The 20157-nt window shown below is 51.4% G+C and overlaps 1 long non-coding RNA gene across 2 annotated transcripts in view; it reads right to left on the minus strand.

Moving 5' to 3' along the window:
• Positions 1–20157, minus strand: part of LOC116156848 (uncharacterized) — a 96640-nt gene that overhangs the window by 11158 nt on the left and 65325 nt on the right. The window lies entirely within an intron of this gene.

The following is a 20157-nucleotide window of genomic DNA, read 5'->3' on the forward strand; positions in this document are numbered from 1 at the left end:
TGGGATGACCTCGCCCACACCAGGAGCGTATCAAATGGTCCCCACACCCATCTCCAGCACACACCTGGCTCCTGAGCTCCAGGCCTGATAAATCCACCCAGGGGCCCACCCCACACTCAGCACAGCTGAGCCCTTCTCACCTCCATCCCCTCCACCTCTCACTCAGCCTCCTCCAGCATCACCTCTGAAGATAGCTTCCCAGGGCCAAGACCACAAGTGCTGAGCCTGGCCTCTGCCTCTCCTCCTCCCTGGCCACATGGAGTTGTCCCCAGGTCTTGGTCAACTCACCTCTCAAGTACCTCTCTAAGCTACCCTCCTCTCCAAACCCTAGTGAGGTCCCCACGCCTCTCCCACAACTAGCAAAGCCATTCTCAACGTCTCACTCACACTCCACAGCCCTCAGTGTGACAGTTCTATCCACTCTTGTGCAACAGCCCAGACCTTGTTAGCATTCAGCCTGGGTCCCTCACTCATTCAGGGGACATCACCATGGACCCCAAAACCTCTCATTTGCAGGACTTCCATGGACTCCCCACTGGTCTCCTTGCCTCCACTCCCCATCCCTCCAGCCTGGCCTGAAACAGAGGTTACCTCGTTAGTATCATCATAACCATCATTGAGCCCTTCCTCTGTGTCAGGCATGGAGGGCTTCACCTGCATTCTCATTTACTCATTTATTGTTCACAATGACCACATGAGAAAGGTACTATTATTATCTCCATTTCAAAGATGAGAAAGTGAGCTATACAGAGTGTAAGGAACCCACTTGTGATTAAATAGGTACTTATGCAGTTACTAGAGGCTCAGAACTGCAATTTGAATACACACCGTCTGATCTGATCATGGAGTATCCGCCTTCAACCATGCCGTCACACTGCGAACTTGCCTCCTCTGCCAGAAGCACCTATAGGCTAAAGCCCACGCTCTTCCGCCTGGCCTCTGGGGACCCTCCTGTATCACTCAGACATGGCTTTCCAGTCCTGTTACCTACTGTGCCCAGCTGCTGCCTCCCAGCCCTCCATCCTGACTGCACTCCTCCCCTGCCCGCTTCCACATCTCAACCCCTGTCTGCTTGCAACTGGGGACTTGTCTGGCTCAACTGCATCTCCAAGTGTCAAAGCCGTCCCACCCTTCACGGCCATCCCAAAGGCTTCTCCCTCCATGCCAGGCAGGCCTAGCTACAAAGCAGTCACAATGGGGGAGGGCCAGCGACTGAGGGACAGGAGACCTGAAAGCTGGTTCTTGCCCTTCCAGAAGGCACTGGGTAGGACTAGACCATCCTTAGGTCCCCATCCTGCTCTAACAGTCTAGGACCCAATGCTTTCCTGACCCCTGAAATGGAGGTGAAGTTGCCCTCTCGAATCCCTTTAATATTCACAGAATGGAGAGAATGTCAGGGCTGGGAAGGACTTCAGAGAAAACATAATCCCACCCCCTCACATTACCCCCCACCAAGGAATGCTTAGGCCCAGGGAAGGGCAGAGGCCAGGCTGGCCATCTGGGGACTGGTGGGAGGGAGGCCATGCTCTCTGCTTAATGAAGGACCCATCTCGGCAGGTCCACAGCCCTGCCGAGAAAGGGTGGGAGGAGCCTGGCTCTCATCCGGCGCGGCCCGCCCATCCCCAGGAGGCCTCGGTAGTTTTCCATAACCAGCAGGCCTGCAGCCCAGGACATGTGCTCCCCTCTCCCCTTGCCCCCTGAATTCCTCTGCACTCTCAGGCAGCAAAGTGGCATTCAGGGCCCTGATGGGGCAGGGCGAGGGAGGCCCACACACAAAGACTCACAGATACCAGTGGAGCCACAGACATGCAGACCCAGAGAGATGACACAGATCCAGATGAAGCCAAAGGAACCAGACACAAACAACACGCAGATACAATACACCCACCTCGCCAGACACGTAGACCCATTCTCAGAGGCGCCCACAAATAAGACCATCACACAGAGACATGCGTCCCGGCGCAGGGGGGACACCCAGGCACATTGACACCTGGAGGCTCATGTGCTCACTCAGCAGACACCCCGACCCCCAGGCCCTGCAGTCCCCCTCCTCCCCCTGAGAGCCGCCCCCCACCCCCCCGCACTGCCCGTTTGATCAACATCAGTCAAGGAAAGGGAGAAAATTCCCGGGCTGCCCCAGTCCTGGAAGATAGGGCCGGGGCTAGAGAAACCCAGGGCCGGCCAGGCTCCCTCTGCACTGGGAAGGCACTACTTTTCAGTTCTGAAGAATTGACCAGACAATCCCCACCCTGTTTCCAGAGGCCAGGGTGAGCCTGATTCTGGGGCACCACCCTTCCGTGACCCTTTCTCCAGCTTCTCAGATTCCAGCTTTGTCCCTGGCTATTAAAAGCAGAGCAGAGGGGCATCCAGCAGCCAACCCCCCAGTTCATTTCCCTCCCATCCCTCTCCACCACCACCCCCTCCTCCCTACCTGACTCCTCCTCCACCCTGACACTTGTCTCCCTCACTCTGTCTCCACACTTCAGCCCCAGTCTGTCCTCCAAGAGACTAACTCCACACCTTCACGGCATCCTCCACATTCAAGAACCCAGAAACACAGCTCCCTGGCCAGATGGACCCAGTGGCCTATATGTGCACCAGAACCTCCTGTTGGATGCTCCACGATTATCTGGTGGCCAGTGGGTCCAGCAGGAGGACTGACTGCATGCACATCACACACCATGCTGCAGTCAGCAGAGGTGGCTCGGGTCCCAACCTCACCCCACCTGTCTGGGGACCTTGGACAGGTGACTTCAACTCTGAACCTCAGTTCCCTCATTTATAAAACGGGACTCATGATGCCGCCCAGCTCTCAACAGTATATATAGTTTATCATGGGGCCCAATTTAGAAGCCTGGTTTTAACCAAGAAATGGGCTGTGAGACTTGCAACCTCTCAGCCTCAGTCTCCCTGCCTGGGAAACGCGATGGTAACTCTTGCTACCCTGGCGTGGTGAAATACCGTCGGGAGCAGCGGCCTCTAGAGGGGGTGGCCGCCGAAGGGTTCCGCTCCCCCTACACCCCCTCCCAGGCCCCTTGGCCCCCGCCCCAGCTCCCCGCCGCGCACACCTTGCCCCCGGCCCCACTCAATCCGGTTCCCACGCCGCCTGGCCCCAGCCGGCGCGGGCTGTCAGCCGGAAGGGATTTGGGATCAGCTGCGTCGGCACAGAGGCCGCCTTGTCCTGGTGGGGACCCCAGGCCGCAGCCCGGCCGCTCGGTCACGTTGCTCGGCGGCCACGGTGCCAGCGGCCGCCCGCCCCTCCCGACCTGGGGCCGCTTCAAGGGCCGGCGCCGGGTTTCCTGGCCCCGCGCCCAGCGCCCCGCCGGCGGTTTGGGGGGCGCGCGGCGCGGAATCCGCAGGGCCTCTCGGGGCGCATCGTTTCCGCCCAGCTCGGGGCAGGGGTGGGGGGCGGCTGGAGGGGGCTACTGCGTACTCGTCTCCCGCCTACTCCCACCCACCCAACAGCAGTGAGCAAACGAAGCCCACCCCTCCCTGCAGGCGGCGCAGGCCGGGCCTCCTGCCCTCTCCCGTATCCCCGGCATCCCAAAGGATGACCACAGATTTCCCCGGAAAAAGCTTTGGAACCTAGGAAACTTGGGATGAACTCAACTGAAGATGGACTGTGGGTGGGGCGGGGTGGGGGTGGGGGTCGGCTCCTGGCGCCCTAGGTCGAGCTGTGCGGTTACAGTCAAGGTGTGCTGGGTCTGAGTTGGAAGCCAATCAGATGTTATCTGGTCCCGTGTTGGGATCTTCCCAGTGTTCTGAGTTGGAGTGCTGGGACCCTCTCTGGGTGTTATCCTCTGGATGTTGGGGTCTTTGCTGAGTTTCTGGATCGAGTTATACGGGTCCACTCAGGCTGTTCTAAGTTTGCAGTGGAAGCCGATTCAGATATACGTGGTCCAGGAACGGGAGTCGTTCTCAGGGTTCAGGGTCCCGATGTGGTATGCTTCTCTAAGTCAGGCTGCTGGGGCTTTCTCTTGTGTGGCTGTTGGAAGCCCTTGCAGTACATGTGGCCCAGGGTTGGGAATCTTCTGTGGGTGTCCAGGGTCTGGGTTTGGAACCTGCCCCCAGGCAGGTCAGGTCCAGGTGTTAGCAGCTGCTCTAGGTTTGTTTGGACATAATGTCCAGCCCCAGAGCCTCCCATTGGCCTGAAGGCAGGCATCCCAGCTCAGCCTCTGTCCAAGTTCACCAAGATCCCTATGGGACCAGCTACAGGAGGGCCTGAGGCATCTCAGCCTGACACCCCTCTCCAGAACCCGAGAATTGGAGGTAGACCCAGCTGAGAAGCAGTCATGGCTTCACTCTGCCCCAAGGCACATCCCTTCCCTTCTCTACTTTTGTTTCTTCACCAAGGAAATGGAAGAATTGGATTTGATATTCTCCAAAGTCCTCTACACCACCCTCCTACTGTCCTCCCCTACTTGCACACACGCACACACACACACTCACTCTTCAGTGCTCACTCCTGTCTCCCCACGTTTGTTCACACTGGTCCTCCTGTCCAGACTGTCCCCCTTTCCCTCTCCAGCCTTACTAGTCCCTCAGGCTCCCTTCCTGCTAGAAAACCTTCTTTACCCCTGCCCCCCTTTCCAGCCTGACCCCCGGTCCTCTCCTGTGGCTGGGCGCTCTCTGAGGGCACAGCACTACCTGCTACTCTACTCTGAAGCCTCATTCTAGATGGGAGTGGGGCTCAGGGTCTCACGCTCAGCGCAGCCGCCATCCCAGGCTGGCTGTTGACCCTCTGAGAAGAAGTTCTTTAGTCTCTAATACACTAATACTAATAATGGTGGGGTGGACTCTAAGCGGATTTGGGAGGCCTGTCTCCTGCCCACACCAATCCTCCTTTCCAGGCCACTGCACCCATGTGACAGACAGTCTGGGGCACCGGGAGCCCTCAGAATCACATGGGCCTGGGCAGGTAGCTGGAAACTGACTGCCCGGCCCTACCTCTCCTGGGTGGCTGCGTACCAAGCAGACAGAAACCAGAAACCCCAGAGGGCAGGAGTCACCTAGATCAATTACCCTGTTCTCTGGACCAGCCTACACAGTCAAGCGTATGAGCTTGACTGTCCAGGTGCACGCACGCATGCCCATGCAGACATGCCCATGCACACGCATGCACACATACATTTCCCAGAGAGGGAACTGAGCCAGATTCTGAGCTAGACCCATCACAGTATTTCTCAGTCCTCACAGAAGCCTTGTAAGAGTCATTAGGCCCATCTGCAGATGAGGAAACTGAGGCTCAGAGATGGGAAGGGACTAAGCGGGGATCCCGCAACTGTTAACGTGGAATCAGAATTCAAAGCGATGCCCTTTGCACAGCACCACTTGGCTGCACACACAGATACACGCTCACACACAGACACACACATACACAAGGGCACACACAACTTTCACACACTTGTGCCCAGCTCCTAACCTGGCCATTGAATATCAAAGCTCGAAGGGAACTTAGATCATCTCGTCTACGCCATCCCATTTTACAGAGAAAGGGGAAGGGATTTATTTCAATTTTCAACACATTTAGGAAATGGCAGAGCCAGGACTCAAATTCACATCTCTGTTGTCACATAGAGTCACACATCCACACACCACACAACTTACGCCCAGACTCCTACACACAAACCCATGAATGGACGCATTGACACAGACAGTCATTCCCACTTGGTTTATATGCCTGCACACATGGCATTGCACATGTTCACTCATCACACGCACTCACACACACACAATCATACACTGTCACACACAACGCACGTTCACCTACACTCGCTCCCACACGATCCTTTCACTCAATGCACATACCCACACACTCACGTCCTCCCACTCCCACACTCACATGTACCCACCCTCCTGATGCAGAAGAAACAAGTTGACCCTGTTCGGGGACCCTGCACAGCTAAGGCTAGACCCTAGGGTGGGAGCCACACTGAGCCTTTAAGAAGAGGTGCCCTGGAACCAGCATGGGGATGAGTGGGTGACCCCGGCATTGCCACGGGCAGCCCTGCGAAGTGTGCCCTGCCAGCAGATCCTCACAGGCCCAGGCAACTCGCCTTGGCCAAACCCAGCAGGTAGCCCCAGAAAGTGTCGAGTCATGGGCCAGGAGTGGCCTGACCGAGCCAGGTGGGCGGCAGGGCTGGTCCCAGCTTGTAAGCTAATAGTTGTCTTCTGCCTGGAGCCACACTGGGGACGCTCCTCCCCGAAAGGGCCAGACCTTGAGTCATGAGGCCTCTTCTTCCAACACCCGCTGAAGGTGAGAATCAAGGTGCCAGGATTTGGGGGCAAAGCACCCAGAGCTGCTAATGGGATTTACCAAAGTTGGTAAGCCAACTAATGTATATATCTAATACGGACTAATCCCAAAGCCTAGTCCATGAACAGGGACAGCTGTCAAAGTTCTCTAACAGATGCTCTAAGCTGGACAGACCAGACACAGAAACAAATAATTACAGTGCAGTTGTTGGGGATGGTAATACAGAGACAGACTAGACAGCATGGTGGGAGCTCGGGGTGGGGAGCGACCACCTTGGACCAGACGTGGGGCCACTTGAATCTGGGTCTTGAGTGGTGACTAGGAGTTCACCAAGAAGCTTTCCAGATGGAAAATTGCACTTCAGGGAACAGAGACCAGCATAAGCATGGGCTTAAGCAGAGGAGTGGAGGGCGGATCGGAGGTACAGAAGATGAGGCCAACTGGTGTCAGCTAGTCAACAAATATTCATTGAAACCTACTATGTGCTAGAATTAAAAAAAAAAGATTAATCAGTCTTTTTTTTTTTTTTTTTTTTTGGTTGGGGGAGGCAACTAGCTTTTTATTTAATTTATTTATTTTGAATGGAGGTACTGGGGATTGAATCCAGGACCTTGTGCTTGCTAAGCAGGCACCCTACCACTGAGCTATACCCTCCCTCCTACTATGTGCTAAATTATGACAAGTAAAATATACAAGCCTGTCTCTCAAAGACCTCAGGCTCAAGGGTCCCAAATTCAAGTGCTTTCTGGTGCCAGGCAGGTGGTGTAGCTGGGTGAAACGGGAGAGTATCGGCAGTAGGGAGTGGTGCGGCTTGTGTCTAACAAGAGCGTTCATGCCCTGTCGGAAGCATTTACGTTCAAGAATATGTGTCAATCCTGTGACAGCCAAAAACAGATTGTGGATGGGTTCAAATGGTAGACTCTGAATTTGGAGGAAGCCTTACATGTGGCGTGAAGGACTTTGAGCCTAACCCTGTAGGTGGGCTTCAGACCCATGGGAGTTTCTTGCCATGAGAAGCCATTTGTCCCAGGAGCCTCCAGGAGAAGGTCTCACACTGTGTCTTTGGACTTAAAGGGGCCCAAGACCCTGACGACAAGGATAACGTTCTGCTTTTCCCCATCACAGCTGTTTCCCAGCAAGGGCCACTCCCTCCTCACAGGAATCTCCGTCCTCACCCACTTTTCCTACCCCTGCCGCAAATCCTCCTTTTTCTACCCACGTCTTGCATAGAAAAACTGACTGCACTGGGTCCTCCCACAGTTCTCTCTCTCACCCAAGGCCCTCACAAAAGGACACCACACACACACACACACACACCCCCCTCTGTCAGGTACGGGGCTTAGACTAATTGATGTAGGAATGATTCTCTATGTCCCACAGCATGGAAATGTCAGGATGGCATGAAGGATGAAAATATCTGACTTGATGTCCAGGTTCCTCAAAGTTCCTTGAGGAAACTGGGGACGAGATTAGTATCCGGGTAGAAGTGGGGAGCCCGAACCTGGAGTTCAGAAGCAACTCTCCCACTGCCCAGGGAAGGAGGGAAGCACAGCCTCCTCCAGCACACATGGAGACCCCAGATGCTTGGCTGTGGGGCCTGGGAGCCACCCTGGGCACATACTGGTACCCCGCTCCCGCCTCCCCCCACCAGCCACAGCCTCCCTCCTGGACCCTCATTAAATTCTTCTGCCCCACTGGACCCAGGCTCAGACTGCCTTTGATGTGTGCCCACTCAGCTTCTGAGGCCAAGGCCAGACCCCTCACACCAGGCCAGGCTGATGGGCTCTGACAGATCCCCTGAGGCCTCGTGATGGCAGGACACCAAGGCCCCTCTCATGCCCACAGGACACAAGCGCAGGCTGTGGGCAGCCAGAGATTCCCACACTTACATGCAACACTCTCACAAACACACACCCACAGGCGCCTAGTCCACATGGGACTGCCCTGTTGCACAGACATGGGTGCACTCAGGCACGCTCCAGCACACCCTTTTGCCCACGCTCACACGCACACATTTGCACACACACACACCCGTGCACTCTCATTGTCTCACACGCTCACACGGTGCTCCCACGTCTTCCTTGCCCCTCAGCTGGAGTGTAAGGCCGTCTGCAAGCTCACCTACTTCCTCACCGTCCTCATCTTTCAGAGGTCATCACATCACGATTATGAACCAGACGGCTGGGCTTCTGTTTGGGAGACCCTATTTAGAAGCTGTGTGACTGTGGGCGAGTTACTAACCTCTCTGGGCCCCCATTTCCTTTCCTGTTGAGTGGAAATGATAATGGTACCTTCCAAGGATGACTTAGAAGAGGCTCTGCTTAGACAGTGCCTGGCACGTAATAAGAACTCAACACGCATGGCTGTTATCTCTTGCCTCTTCCCTTCTATATCCTTCGCCTCAGCCGTAAGATCGTGAAGTTTCCTAAACATGCCAAGCTGCTACATGCTTCTGACCCTTTGCATTGGGCATCCTATCTGAAATATCTCCACCCCATTTCTCCCTCCCTCCATCCACCTGGGGAATTCCTACCCTGCTCAGGGGGCTCTGCCCCCAACCCCCACCAGCAGAACTGATCTTTGCTACTTTGCATCCCACCCCCGACCTGAACTGTCCATTTCCTAGACTGTGAGCCCCTCAAGAACACGGGGTCTCGTGAAGTTCGTCTCTTCAGTCCTATATCCAGCACTGGATGTGCATCAGCGGGAGCGTCAGTGGTATGTGAGGGGGAAAACTGTGCTGCATAAAATGAGGAGTAAACAAGAGGCACTTGTGCAACTGATCATTAAATGTTATGGAAACTATGTAGCTGAAAGTACGGATAGAAGCAATAATTACACAGCAGTAATGACAGCTGACTCTACCCAACGGGAACTTCGGGCAAGCTCAGCATTAAGGGTTTTCTACTTAGTGCTTCAGTAATGCTGTGAGGCTGGGGTGGTGACGTGTCTATTGCTTCGGGGAATGAATGAGGGAAGCATGCAGATGCTCATAATGGAACAGGCTGCAGGAACAAGAAGAAACAGATCAATCTACACACACGAACTTGGACAGATCTCACAATCACCGTGTTGAGTAAGAAAAGTAGGGACCAGAAAGATTTACAGCACAGTCCCATTTAAAAAAAAATGAACCCCCATGCATATTTTATAAAGACAAACACATTTTAAAGGTATGTATTTTTAAATACATGGAGAGGGTTCCCGGATTGAAGAAGGGAGTAAGAAATGGGAAGGGGAATCTGGAACGGGGAAAAATTAAACTGGCAGAGAGGCCTCAACTCTAGAAGTCTAGACAAACGGGGAAAAACATCAAATCCATGGCAGTGTATCATTTTTATATATCTTTTATAGTTGAGAAAGTAAACTAGTCATACAGTTGATCTTTTACTTTTTCTTTTTTGTGGGGGAAGGTAATTAGGTCTACTTATTAATTTTATTTTTAGAGGCAGTACTGGGAATTGAACCCAGTTCCTTGTATATGCTAAGCATGCGCTCTACCACTTGAGCTACACCCTCCCCCCACCCCCGGCCCGTTGATCTTTTGTTTAGATGTTGACTTTATAGTCTCTAAACAGCATTGCTGTTGGCAGTTTTCCTTAATGCAAAGACAAGTTTAATTTTCATTTGATGACTTCTCTCTCTCCCTTTCTTCTCTCTTTCCCTGTCAATCCCCCTCTCACTCTCTCAGTCTTGCTCTCAGAATCATTACCTGAAGCCCTAATAGAAGTCTGGAATAGATTCTCCCTGAGACAAGGGAAGACTCCTCCAACCCCACGTCAGATAGAGGAATGAATGAATGAATGAGTGAATGAGGAAGGGAAGGAAGAGAAAGAGAGAGGGAGGTAGGGATGAAGGAATGAAAAACAGACTCCTTCGAAGCCTCAGCACGGGAGGACTCTCCCAGAACATTCTCTCCCTTTCTCCATCCCTATGCTGGGCATAACTGGGGCTGGGGCAGCAGGAGGAGGGCGAAGGGCTAGAAACTGGATTGGCTGATCTCCTCAAATCTTCCCATCATGAGGAGGAGTTGCTTCTGGTGTCAGGAGGCAGCAGGCGCTAGCACAAGATCCCGGAGCCGCAGGATAGCATCCATTGCTCCAGGGATCCAAAATCCCACGTGACATGAGCCCGCTACTCCAGGAGGGACACGGGCTGGCCCTTGCACTAGCAACAAGGACAGTAACAACTAATGTCTTCACCTGTACACCCCCCTTGAATTCTCATATCAAGTATGCACGTTAAGGATTATTCCCATTTTGCTGGTAAGAAAACAGACTCAGAGAGCTTAAGATTCTCTTAAAGTGACTCAACTTTCAGTATCATAATAAGAGCAAGAACTTTCTGAAGGCCTACTCTGTGCCAGCACCTCAGGGACTCTGTATGCCTTACCTCATCTGCTCTCAGCCTATGAGCTGCACAGTCATTGCCCCCATCGCACAAACAGCAAGTCAAGATGCAGAGAGGGGAGGTGACTGCCCCACAGTCACACAGTTAACGCAGGGGAGGCCTAGACATTGAGGTTAGACGGTCTGGTTCCAGAGTTTACCCTCCTCACTCCCAGGCTGTGCTGTGTAGCAGAGCAGGGATTTGAATGCAGGGTAAACCAGCCCCGTGGAGCAGGTTTGGAGGAGTAAGGTGGCTGGATTCCTGGGGACCTTGGCTTCCTGCCAGCCAAATGGGGGCCACTGGGAACGAGTTAAGGACACATGGTGTCAGTCATTGGCCCTGCGGGGGCCCCCACAGTTGATCCACAGCCTCCCCCAAGGGCCCCTAAGCCCAGGGAGGTGGGAGAGGCCGCCTCCCTCCCCCTTTCCCAGCCAGAGCTGAATGAGCTAATCCCGGGGGGAGACACATTAGTCCAGGAGAATCAGTCCCAGCCTGCTCTGCTGAGTCAGCAGGAAGCACAGCCCTTGTTCTGCCAGCTACGTGAGCCCCTGCACGGCCACCACAGCTGCCTGCCTGCCTTCCTGCCTAGCGTGGGCCCCACCATGGGCATGCCCTCATGTGCCTGCTTCCTGCTGACCTGCCCCCTCAAGCACACTCCAGCTCAGCAATCCTGAGCCTCCCTCCCCGTCCACTTTTCTAGCAATAGACCCTTTTCTCAGCGCTGTCCCCACCAACCCAAAAAGACAGCCGTCTCCTCTGGCACAGATAACTAATTCCCACCAGGACTGCAGCAAATGGGAAGGAGGGCTTGGGGTTAACGGAGTGAGCCTTTTCCCCACCTCCAGCACACCGTCAGCTCCAGAGAGGAGAGCTTCGGGCAGCTCATGTAATCTAGGGGTCACTCTCAGTGTAATCACCACCGTCCTGGTCATTGTCCCTTTCTCCACTAACACCCTCCGTCTTACTACCACTATCACTGTGACAGCTACCATTACCACCACTACCATCAGCCTGGTAGCAAGGCTACGATCAAGTTCACCACTGACGCCAGCACCCACACCACCACCACTTCCATCAGTTAGCTCCACCAACGAAGACAGGCAGGTGTCACCAACACCATCAAAAACAGCACTGCCACTAGCACTGACACCAATACCACCACCACCACGGCCAACACAAGGCATCATTAAATCATCTTGACCAACAACAGCCACACCATTCTTCTACCAGCCCCACTCTTGCTGTCACCAACATCCAAGATAATTGTCATTTTACCACCAAAAGTGCGGCCATCATTTGCAGTACCAACCAGCACGACCACTGCCTTTACCACTACCACCAGTACCAACATAATTATGTCCACCACCACCATTATCACTATTATCACTTCCATGATCAATACCACCATCACTGTCACACTACCCACCACCACCATTATGGCTTCTATCATCAGCATGACTGTAGTCAACATGACTGAACTGGACACCACCAACACAAACATCACCATCAGTATCACTACCACCATAATGATAAATAACACCAGTGTCACCATAACTACAACCAACACCACTAAACATGGTGCTACCAACATCTATACCACCATCATTGTAACCACGACATAATTGTCAGCGATACCTCCACCAACATGAACACCCCATCACCCTCAACACTGTCACCACCACCACACCTCTTTATTTGGACGAGAAACGTCTTGAGTCTGTTTCTATGTCAGACAGAACGTAAAAACAACAGTTGGAGAAAAGCAATAGCAGAGCTCTTCTAACTTATTGTTCTAACTATATAATTACGTGCCCACTCACTCCCAATTAATGTCCTTCTCTGAACAGACTAATTGTTCGCTAAATTGGTCCGTTTAGCGATTCACAGAGGAACAGCCATGCATGCATGAAAAACACAGGAGTGGTTACAGGAGTCACCCCCTACTGTCTGTGACATCAAGAAGTCCAGCTCCCAACATCACACACCCTTTTCCCTCTGCACCTCCCTCAGACATTCTGGGGCCCTGAAGATTTGCCTGTCTCTCCAAGGTAGACTTAATCCCTTCCCTTCCCAAATTTTTGTTCTGCTCCTCTAGAGCAGAACAGAATGTAGGAAGAGTGCTGGTTGGTTTGAGGATCAGAGCTCTAGATCCTAGGCTTGGTTCCACCACTAACTCTGTGTAGCCCTACCAAACTGACTTTCTTTTCTCTGCCTCAGTTTCCCGACCTGTAAAAGAATGACCTTCAGACTCTGGTGCTTGAAAGGTTTGCATGAGCTGAGATACTTCCCAGGACAGATTGGAGCCCCTTCTCCAGAAAGTTCCTTCAAATGAGAAAACAGAGATGGTCAAGTCACCGATTGGTTCCCTCAATAGACTTCCCTGGCCAGCATGTCCTGGGATCTCCAGGGAGACCTCTTTGGGCCATGAGATGCTGCTGTCTGGGCAGGGTGGGGTCTTGAAGGGTTAAGCAGTCAGGGCTGTGCGTGAGCAAGTATCTCAGATGAAAGGCTGGTCCCGGAGAACGCCATGTGGCTGTTGTGGTTGGCAGGCTGGGGCAATGGGACCAGACTAGGTCCCGAAGGAAACCCCCTCCTGGTCTCACCAGAACAAAGTGGTGTTTTATGAAAACGCCATTGTTCTTGGGCAAGTCTTTCCCATCTCAACATAAACCAGGAAGCAGTGCTTCCTTTCCTTGGGCGAGACCCCGAGGTCCCCCCACCGGTAGGAGTGGGGGGAGAAGAACAGAGTTTTTCCTGCCTGGAATGATCTACCACAAAGCCCATGCCCAGGGATATCCAAGGCTCCTCCAGGCTGGTGTGTGTGTGGGTGGGGAGCGAGGGCACACACACGTGTGTAATGGGGTGAGGAGAAGGACCAGAAGGGCACCTAGCCCAGTCTCGCCTCCAAACAGAACCCTGTAGCTGGAGCCAGACTCTATGAAAGAGGTGTCACTACCCATCCATCTCCCATCACCCCCATGGCCCTCAGGCTTTCGTCTGTCTGCATCAACATAGTGATCTTGTTTCCACCTGTGGCCTTTGCACATGCTGTTCCCTTTGCCTGGAACTCCCTGCCCTTCACATGCTTGCCCATTCTCATCACCTTGGTCTCTGTTCTAACCTCAGTGAAGATGTAACTGTTTGATTACTTGTTCAGTGTCTGCCTTTCCTGACTCTGCTCCCTGAGATCAAGCACTAAGAGCTGTGTCTGTCTTGCTCATTGCTGCACCCCCAGCACCCAGCACAGGATAACCCCGATGTGTGTGTATCCCCACCTCCACCCTACCCCCAACCCCATATAGAAAACAGGACACAGCAGCCTCTCAGGCAAGGGAACCATTTCCCTTCTCAAGCTGGAAAATCAGTCTTTTAGATCTTGGAGAACATCCTGTCCAAACACTCCACTTTGCTGGAGGGGAAACTGAGGCTTAGAGCCTGGAAGGTCCTCACCGGAGGCCAGTGGTTGGTCAGTGGAATTGCTAAGCTAGACTCCAGGTCTCCTGATGCCAAAGCTGCCAGACAGGACCTATCACCTACTTTCCAAGCTTGGGCACAGCCTGGTGCTAATTCTCTCAGCTCTTCAGATACAAGCCCCGGGCTCCTGCCACAGTTGGAATTTGCCCAACCTGCTTTCCCCCTACCTCCCTGAGAACTGGCTTACTGAAGAAATCCCTCTTGTGGTGGCTCTGCTAGGCTAAGGGGCTCAGACGCTCCCTCCTTACCATAACCCCCGCACTTTCCACCTATCACCTTTAGCAAGAGAGGGGTGAAATCACCCTCTGGGGCATCCCCAGTGGCCAAAGAAGCAGGGTTGCAGCTTTCTATTCCTTTAAACTTCTTTTTTTTTTTTTCTTTCTTGCAATTAACATTTCTGCTTTTGTCTCTATAGCTTTTACTTGAACCAGGAAGTCTCATTCTTAAATATTAATACCTCCTTGCAGGAGTTGTTGGGAAGATTAAATGAGACTCTGTCTCAAGCACAAGTAGATGCTTGATTAACGCCAGATCCTTTTGAAAGTCTAAGTGTAAATGCGAGATACTGCTACTTTCTAGGCAAGTGGTAGTTACAGTGTTCCTTTTACAAACGTGTGTTTAAGCCTTCTTAGGAATGAAGGTGAAGTCCCTTTTAAGAATTGTTCCCTGAGGTTGACTAGGCTAGAAATGGTTAGCTTTTTTCTATTCTTTGCAAAATAATGCATACTCCCAGGCTGGATGTTAAGCAAGTGAAGGACGTGAAGACGAACAGGTGAACAGAGTTGACACTAACACCAGTTCCCAGAGAGGAGATGAAGAAAGAGAGGAGGGAGCTTGCATTGTGGATCCCATTCCCTCCTGAGCATCTCCTATCCCGGGCTGGCGGGGACGCCACAGACGGATTTTGTGCCTCCAGGCAAGGGCAAGATAGGGAACAGATAAAATTCCACCCACAGAAATTAAGATAAGCAGCTAGTAAGGGATTAAAACCCACTGCGGTGGGGAGATGGGGAGGTGGGGAGTTGGGGAGATGGGAGGAGAAAAGGCCTCTTCTCCCAGCTCAAGGGCCTCTCAGAAAACCAAAGAACAAACAAATGCCTAGTGAATTTCTCACCCTGGGAAGGGAGAGCAGTTAGGTTCCAGCCCTGGAGCAAGGGTGGGGTTAATAACCCTTGAATTCCCCATAGAGATGCAATTTAACCTGGGCAGTGGCATTTGCAATCCCAGTCTCAGGGGTACTTGTGATTCTTTCAAATCAAATTAAAACTGATGGTGCATCTCCTAACGCTGTGCTGATGGAAAATTCCAGTTCCATTATTAGTGGGAAGGTCTTCCCTGTTCTAAGGCTGCACAAGAGTCCGTAAGGCTTAGATGGTGTCCAGGAAACCAGAGAACCACCCTTTGAGCTCCTTGCTGCTGAGAAGTCCCAGGGGAGCATGTTAGAAACACAGACCCAGGATCCACTCCAGGCCCACTGAATCAGAACCCGCATTATAGCGAGATTCCCAGGTGATTCCAGTGCACATTAACGTTTGAGAAACGCGGTAACTAACCACAGATACCTCCCAGGGGTTGCTGAGAGCACTGTGGTTTTGGTGGATCAAAGAAGCATGGATGCCTAGGGGTCCAGCCTCCCTAAGGGAGCCACACAGCAGACACTACCCTCTAGAATTCTGCCCGGACCTCATTCTTCCCAGGACCTACCCACCCACCTCCCCCTTCCCTTTCTTTCATCTCAACCTCCTCGATAATCTCAGGCTTTCAATCAACAAAAGCCTGAAAGACCAGTTGTCTACAGGGGACTTCGGACTGTAGCCCAGCTTCACCAACACCCCTAGAGGCGTTGAGCACAAAGGCAGGAGCCTCTGCCTGGGTTGGAGGATGCGGGATGAGGAGAAGAAAAACCACCAACACAAATTAACATCTCAATCCATTATCCTGCCACACTTGTAATTCTTTAACTCTTGCTCTCAATTATATCTGGATTTAAAAGTGCAAAACAAAGGTTTATGCTGTAATTTTAATGGACTTGTTTTTATAGGAAAAAAAAATGAGTCCCAGAATCCTAGAAATGATTGCCTCTAAGACTCACAGGAATTTAATGAGTTCCTAGTTTAGAGATTAATTTTTTTTTTGCATCAGTGGAACGTGCCTCTTGCCCTTCTTCCAAAATAAAACACTTGGAGAATCCCACTGTATGAAACAGACTTGGAGCTGCTTTGGCTATCAGGTGAGGGGCACAGAACTCCAGCTAGACGGTTTCCTCTCCATCCCCATGGCAGCCCTTGCAGTGGCGCCAACAGGCACGAGGCTCACTGGAGTGTGGGGTGACAAACCAGCCTCAGCTCACGCTCCACCCAACACGGGGAGTCTCTTCCTGGCCTCCCTTTTCCCACCTCTGATCACTCACTTCCGGAGAGAAGTCTCACAGGCAGCCGGACTCAGTGCCCAGCGGTACCCAGGACTGAAATACACTTCCCACATGATACCCGAATTCACTTCCCCGTCACGTTCACCTGAAAGTCCCAGATCTGCCTGAGGGGCTGCAAGGGACAGGTCTAGTTCCTCGTTCACCTGATTTACAAGGCCAGGCTCTCCTGGAGTGTCTTATCCTGATGAAACAGGCACTTAAGCAGAGGATAAATGGGTAAAAGAATGAAGAAATGAAGAAATCATCAAATGAGGGAGCAGACTGAAGGCAGGAACTGATGGAAGGAAAAGAACAAGGGAATGGAGTACCCTCCCCACTCCCTTCTGGACATCCCCTGGCTGGAAAGAAGTTCTCTTAAAAAGGGACGTGTAAGAAAAATATAGCTTTTGGAGTTGAACACGATACTCCAGAGAGACTTTAACCCAGTGTTTTCCAAACTATGGGTGGTGACCTGTGTAAGTAATAAAAGTCAATTTAATGGTTCTCAACGATCATTTTGCTTCATGAAAGCGAAGAATAGAAAAGAACAGAAAACATTAAAGTTCATCGACCAGCACTAAGGTTAGGAATTGTTTGGAAGAAAACTTTTCCATTTATACGTTCACGTGTGTGTGTGTGTGTGTGTGTGTGTGTATTTATATATATTTATACATATACACATTTGTGTGTGTGTGTGTGTGTTTACTGGGTCTTGATGTAGAATGTGTTTCTTACTGTGGGTCACAAGTCAAAAAAAAAAAAAAAAAGGAAAGAAAGAAAGCCAATGTTTTAACTCTATGAATAAGGCACCACAATTATTTCCATTTTCAGATGAAGAAAAAAAAAAAGAGACATAGATAAATTATTAACTTGCCTAAGGTCACCCAACTAGTAAATGACAGAGCTGAGACTGGAACCAGATGGGAGAGTGGGGCTGGGAGGGAGTCTGACTCCAGACCAAGAACTTAGATCCTCTCCATTCCATGGCCTCCGGGATACAAATGGCCGTGCCATGCAGGCAGGGGGAGGGTAGTGCAGAAACAGTGCGGGACCAGGGGACACCCAGCAGGGTTTTCCTCTTATACATTAGACTCACATTCCCTTCCTTTACTCAGGGCACATCCAGAGAGACACTAGTGAGCTTTAGTGAAAGGACCATACTGTTGATGCTCTGGGTTATAAAAGAGGCAGAATCCCATCCAACAGAATCAATGTATTTCTTTCACTCTGGGCAGAAAAGTTCAATCAGCCATGTAAAGGCTGAGCAACCCTAAGATTTGGTCCATATTTCTCCATTAACCCTCAAAGACATGTGTGAGTGACATTTCAAAAGCCTCATTAACAGCAAAATTGACCTTGGTGCTAGTGGTGCGTGACAAGGAAATCAGCCCCTCCTTAATCCATGTCACACAGTCTAAGAGATTCTTGATGTCTTAGTCCTACGGACAAACTCTTAAAACTTTCTAGACCCTAAGTGTTTTATTGGACAAATACTGTCATTGTCTCTCAGATGTATATCCCAACTTCCATCACCTTAGCATGCCTCATCTTTCTCACTTGTGTTTCCCAAGGCTCCTCCTCCACTGCTGACCACGAGACAAATTCTGGCAGCACTCTTGAGTCTACTCTGCTATAAAAGGAAGCCTGTAATTTTGACATGTAAGCAACTGTGGTGTGGTAGATCTCAGACCCTGGACGATGAATTCTCTCCTTTCTTTCTCAATGCAGTTCTCATAACAGTAAAGTCTTATTTTAAAATTGTGAATCTGTAGTCCTTTGCCCACAACATGCTCTGCTCACCCTTCCTACAGGGGAAATCTGGAAAGTTAGGCATGCCTTGACCTAAGTGAACTCATCTTGGCTCCCAATAAGCCCAGCTTAGAAAAGGAACTTCTGGAATTTTGCCTAGGATTATCATAAGCTCAATGCACCATGTTTTGCCCATGCTTAAATTGAGGCAGCATTTTTTTTTTAATTCCTTCCTGGAAACTCTCACCTCCCTAGAAGGGCCCCTGGAACAACCCATCTCTCCCTGGAGGGGCCTTAAACAAAGCAAAGGAAGCGAGGGGTAGCTAGGTTTTTGAACTTACTGTTAACCAGGATTGTTCTACTTCTCTGGCTTGAAGAGCTTTCTCCTTGATAGAGAAGGCAGGGTCCTTTGGACTATATTCTGCTCTATAACATTCTGTTCTGTTCTATAAACATTAAGCCTGGGACTTATTTTTTCTCTCTTGCTCTGAACAGGGTTCAGAAAGTCTCTTCCATATTCTTTTAGTCTCAGTGGTTCCAGGAGATGGGACTCAGCTACACCTAGAAGGTGCTTATCCTTTCCATGATCCAAGCCCAAAACTTGGGGCTTGCTCTGAGGAGCCAGAGCAAGGGAGGAGGGGTGGGCAAGGCAGGGATCTGGCCAAGGCATAGTTTGCTGGGGCGAGGGTCCATCAGTCATTACCAGGGGGAGATACAGATCACATCTAGGAAAGTGCATAAGATTTGGAGCCACTAGGGCCTGGATGGATTATACTGGATACCAGTTCCTCTCTCTCAGAATTACTGGGAGGATTAAATGAGCTCATGTTTGTTAATGCTCTGTGTCACATAGTAAGGGTTTAACAAATCGCACCTAATACTGTTACCATTCCTTATGCTGTTATCCCAAGAGCTCTGGTAATCCCAAACTCTCCTGTGAGCCTTCAGGGTCTACCTGTGACTTCCCTGAGTCCAGGAGCTCCTTCAGCTGCCTCTTCCAGCACATAAACACCACAAGCCAGATCAGGCTGGATTCACTGTGGCCCCCGGCTCCCCAGTTACCTAGTTATGAGTCAGGCCTCTCAGATCTTCATCCCTATAGATTTTGGCAGTGACCTCACCCAGCCATTAGAGGAGGGGCGCTGGGCTTGGAGGACAGTGGGCTGGGGTCTAATCCCAACTCCACCCCTCTATCTACTGAGCCTCAGTTTGCTCAGAATAACAGATCCGGCCTCGCTGGATTGTTGTGAAAGTTATTATGGGAAAGTGCCCAGCTCAGGATCTGATACAAAGTAGGCACTCAAGATAGTTTGCTTAAATTTCAGCCCAGATGTCTGAGTGCCTGGCCTTCTTCTGAGAATTATAGGGGGCAGGTATCCTGGGGAGGGCATGAGGGGACGGGGGGAGAGTGAGCGGTTTTGGAAATGGAGACTCTTCCTCAACAGCTCACTGGCAGTTCCTGACAGAGCATCTTTCCCTGGGGGGTTCTGGCTGCATCTGTGGTGTGGATGGAAAAGACAGGGCATGTGGTATGGAAGAGAAAGAGAGGAATCAGAGAAATGATAAAGATGAGGCCTCTCCAAGAAGCACAGAGACCAAAGCTCCATGACCCATCAATGAAGAAGCTGGGATTGGAACACAGGTGTATCTGACTCTAAACCCTACACCCTTTTACTTTCCAGAGGCTGTCCAAGGGGAAGGCGTGGCTTTCCAACGGGGCCTGAGAATGACCTTCTCACTTTCCAGATTCATCAGGTGACCTGGTGTCATCCCAGATCCCGAAAGTCACTCAGGCTGATGTCACACTGTGGTGCAAAACTGACAGAGTCTAGCCAACACCCTGGGGAGCTCCTGAGCAAAGACTGCCCATTAGAAGAGT

This window comes from Camelus dromedarius, chromosome 14 (assembly GCF_036321535.1).
Source record: "Camelus dromedarius isolate mCamDro1 chromosome 14, mCamDro1.pat, whole genome shotgun sequence".
Lineage (NCBI taxonomy): Eukaryota > Metazoa > Chordata > Mammalia > Artiodactyla > Camelidae > Camelus > Camelus dromedarius.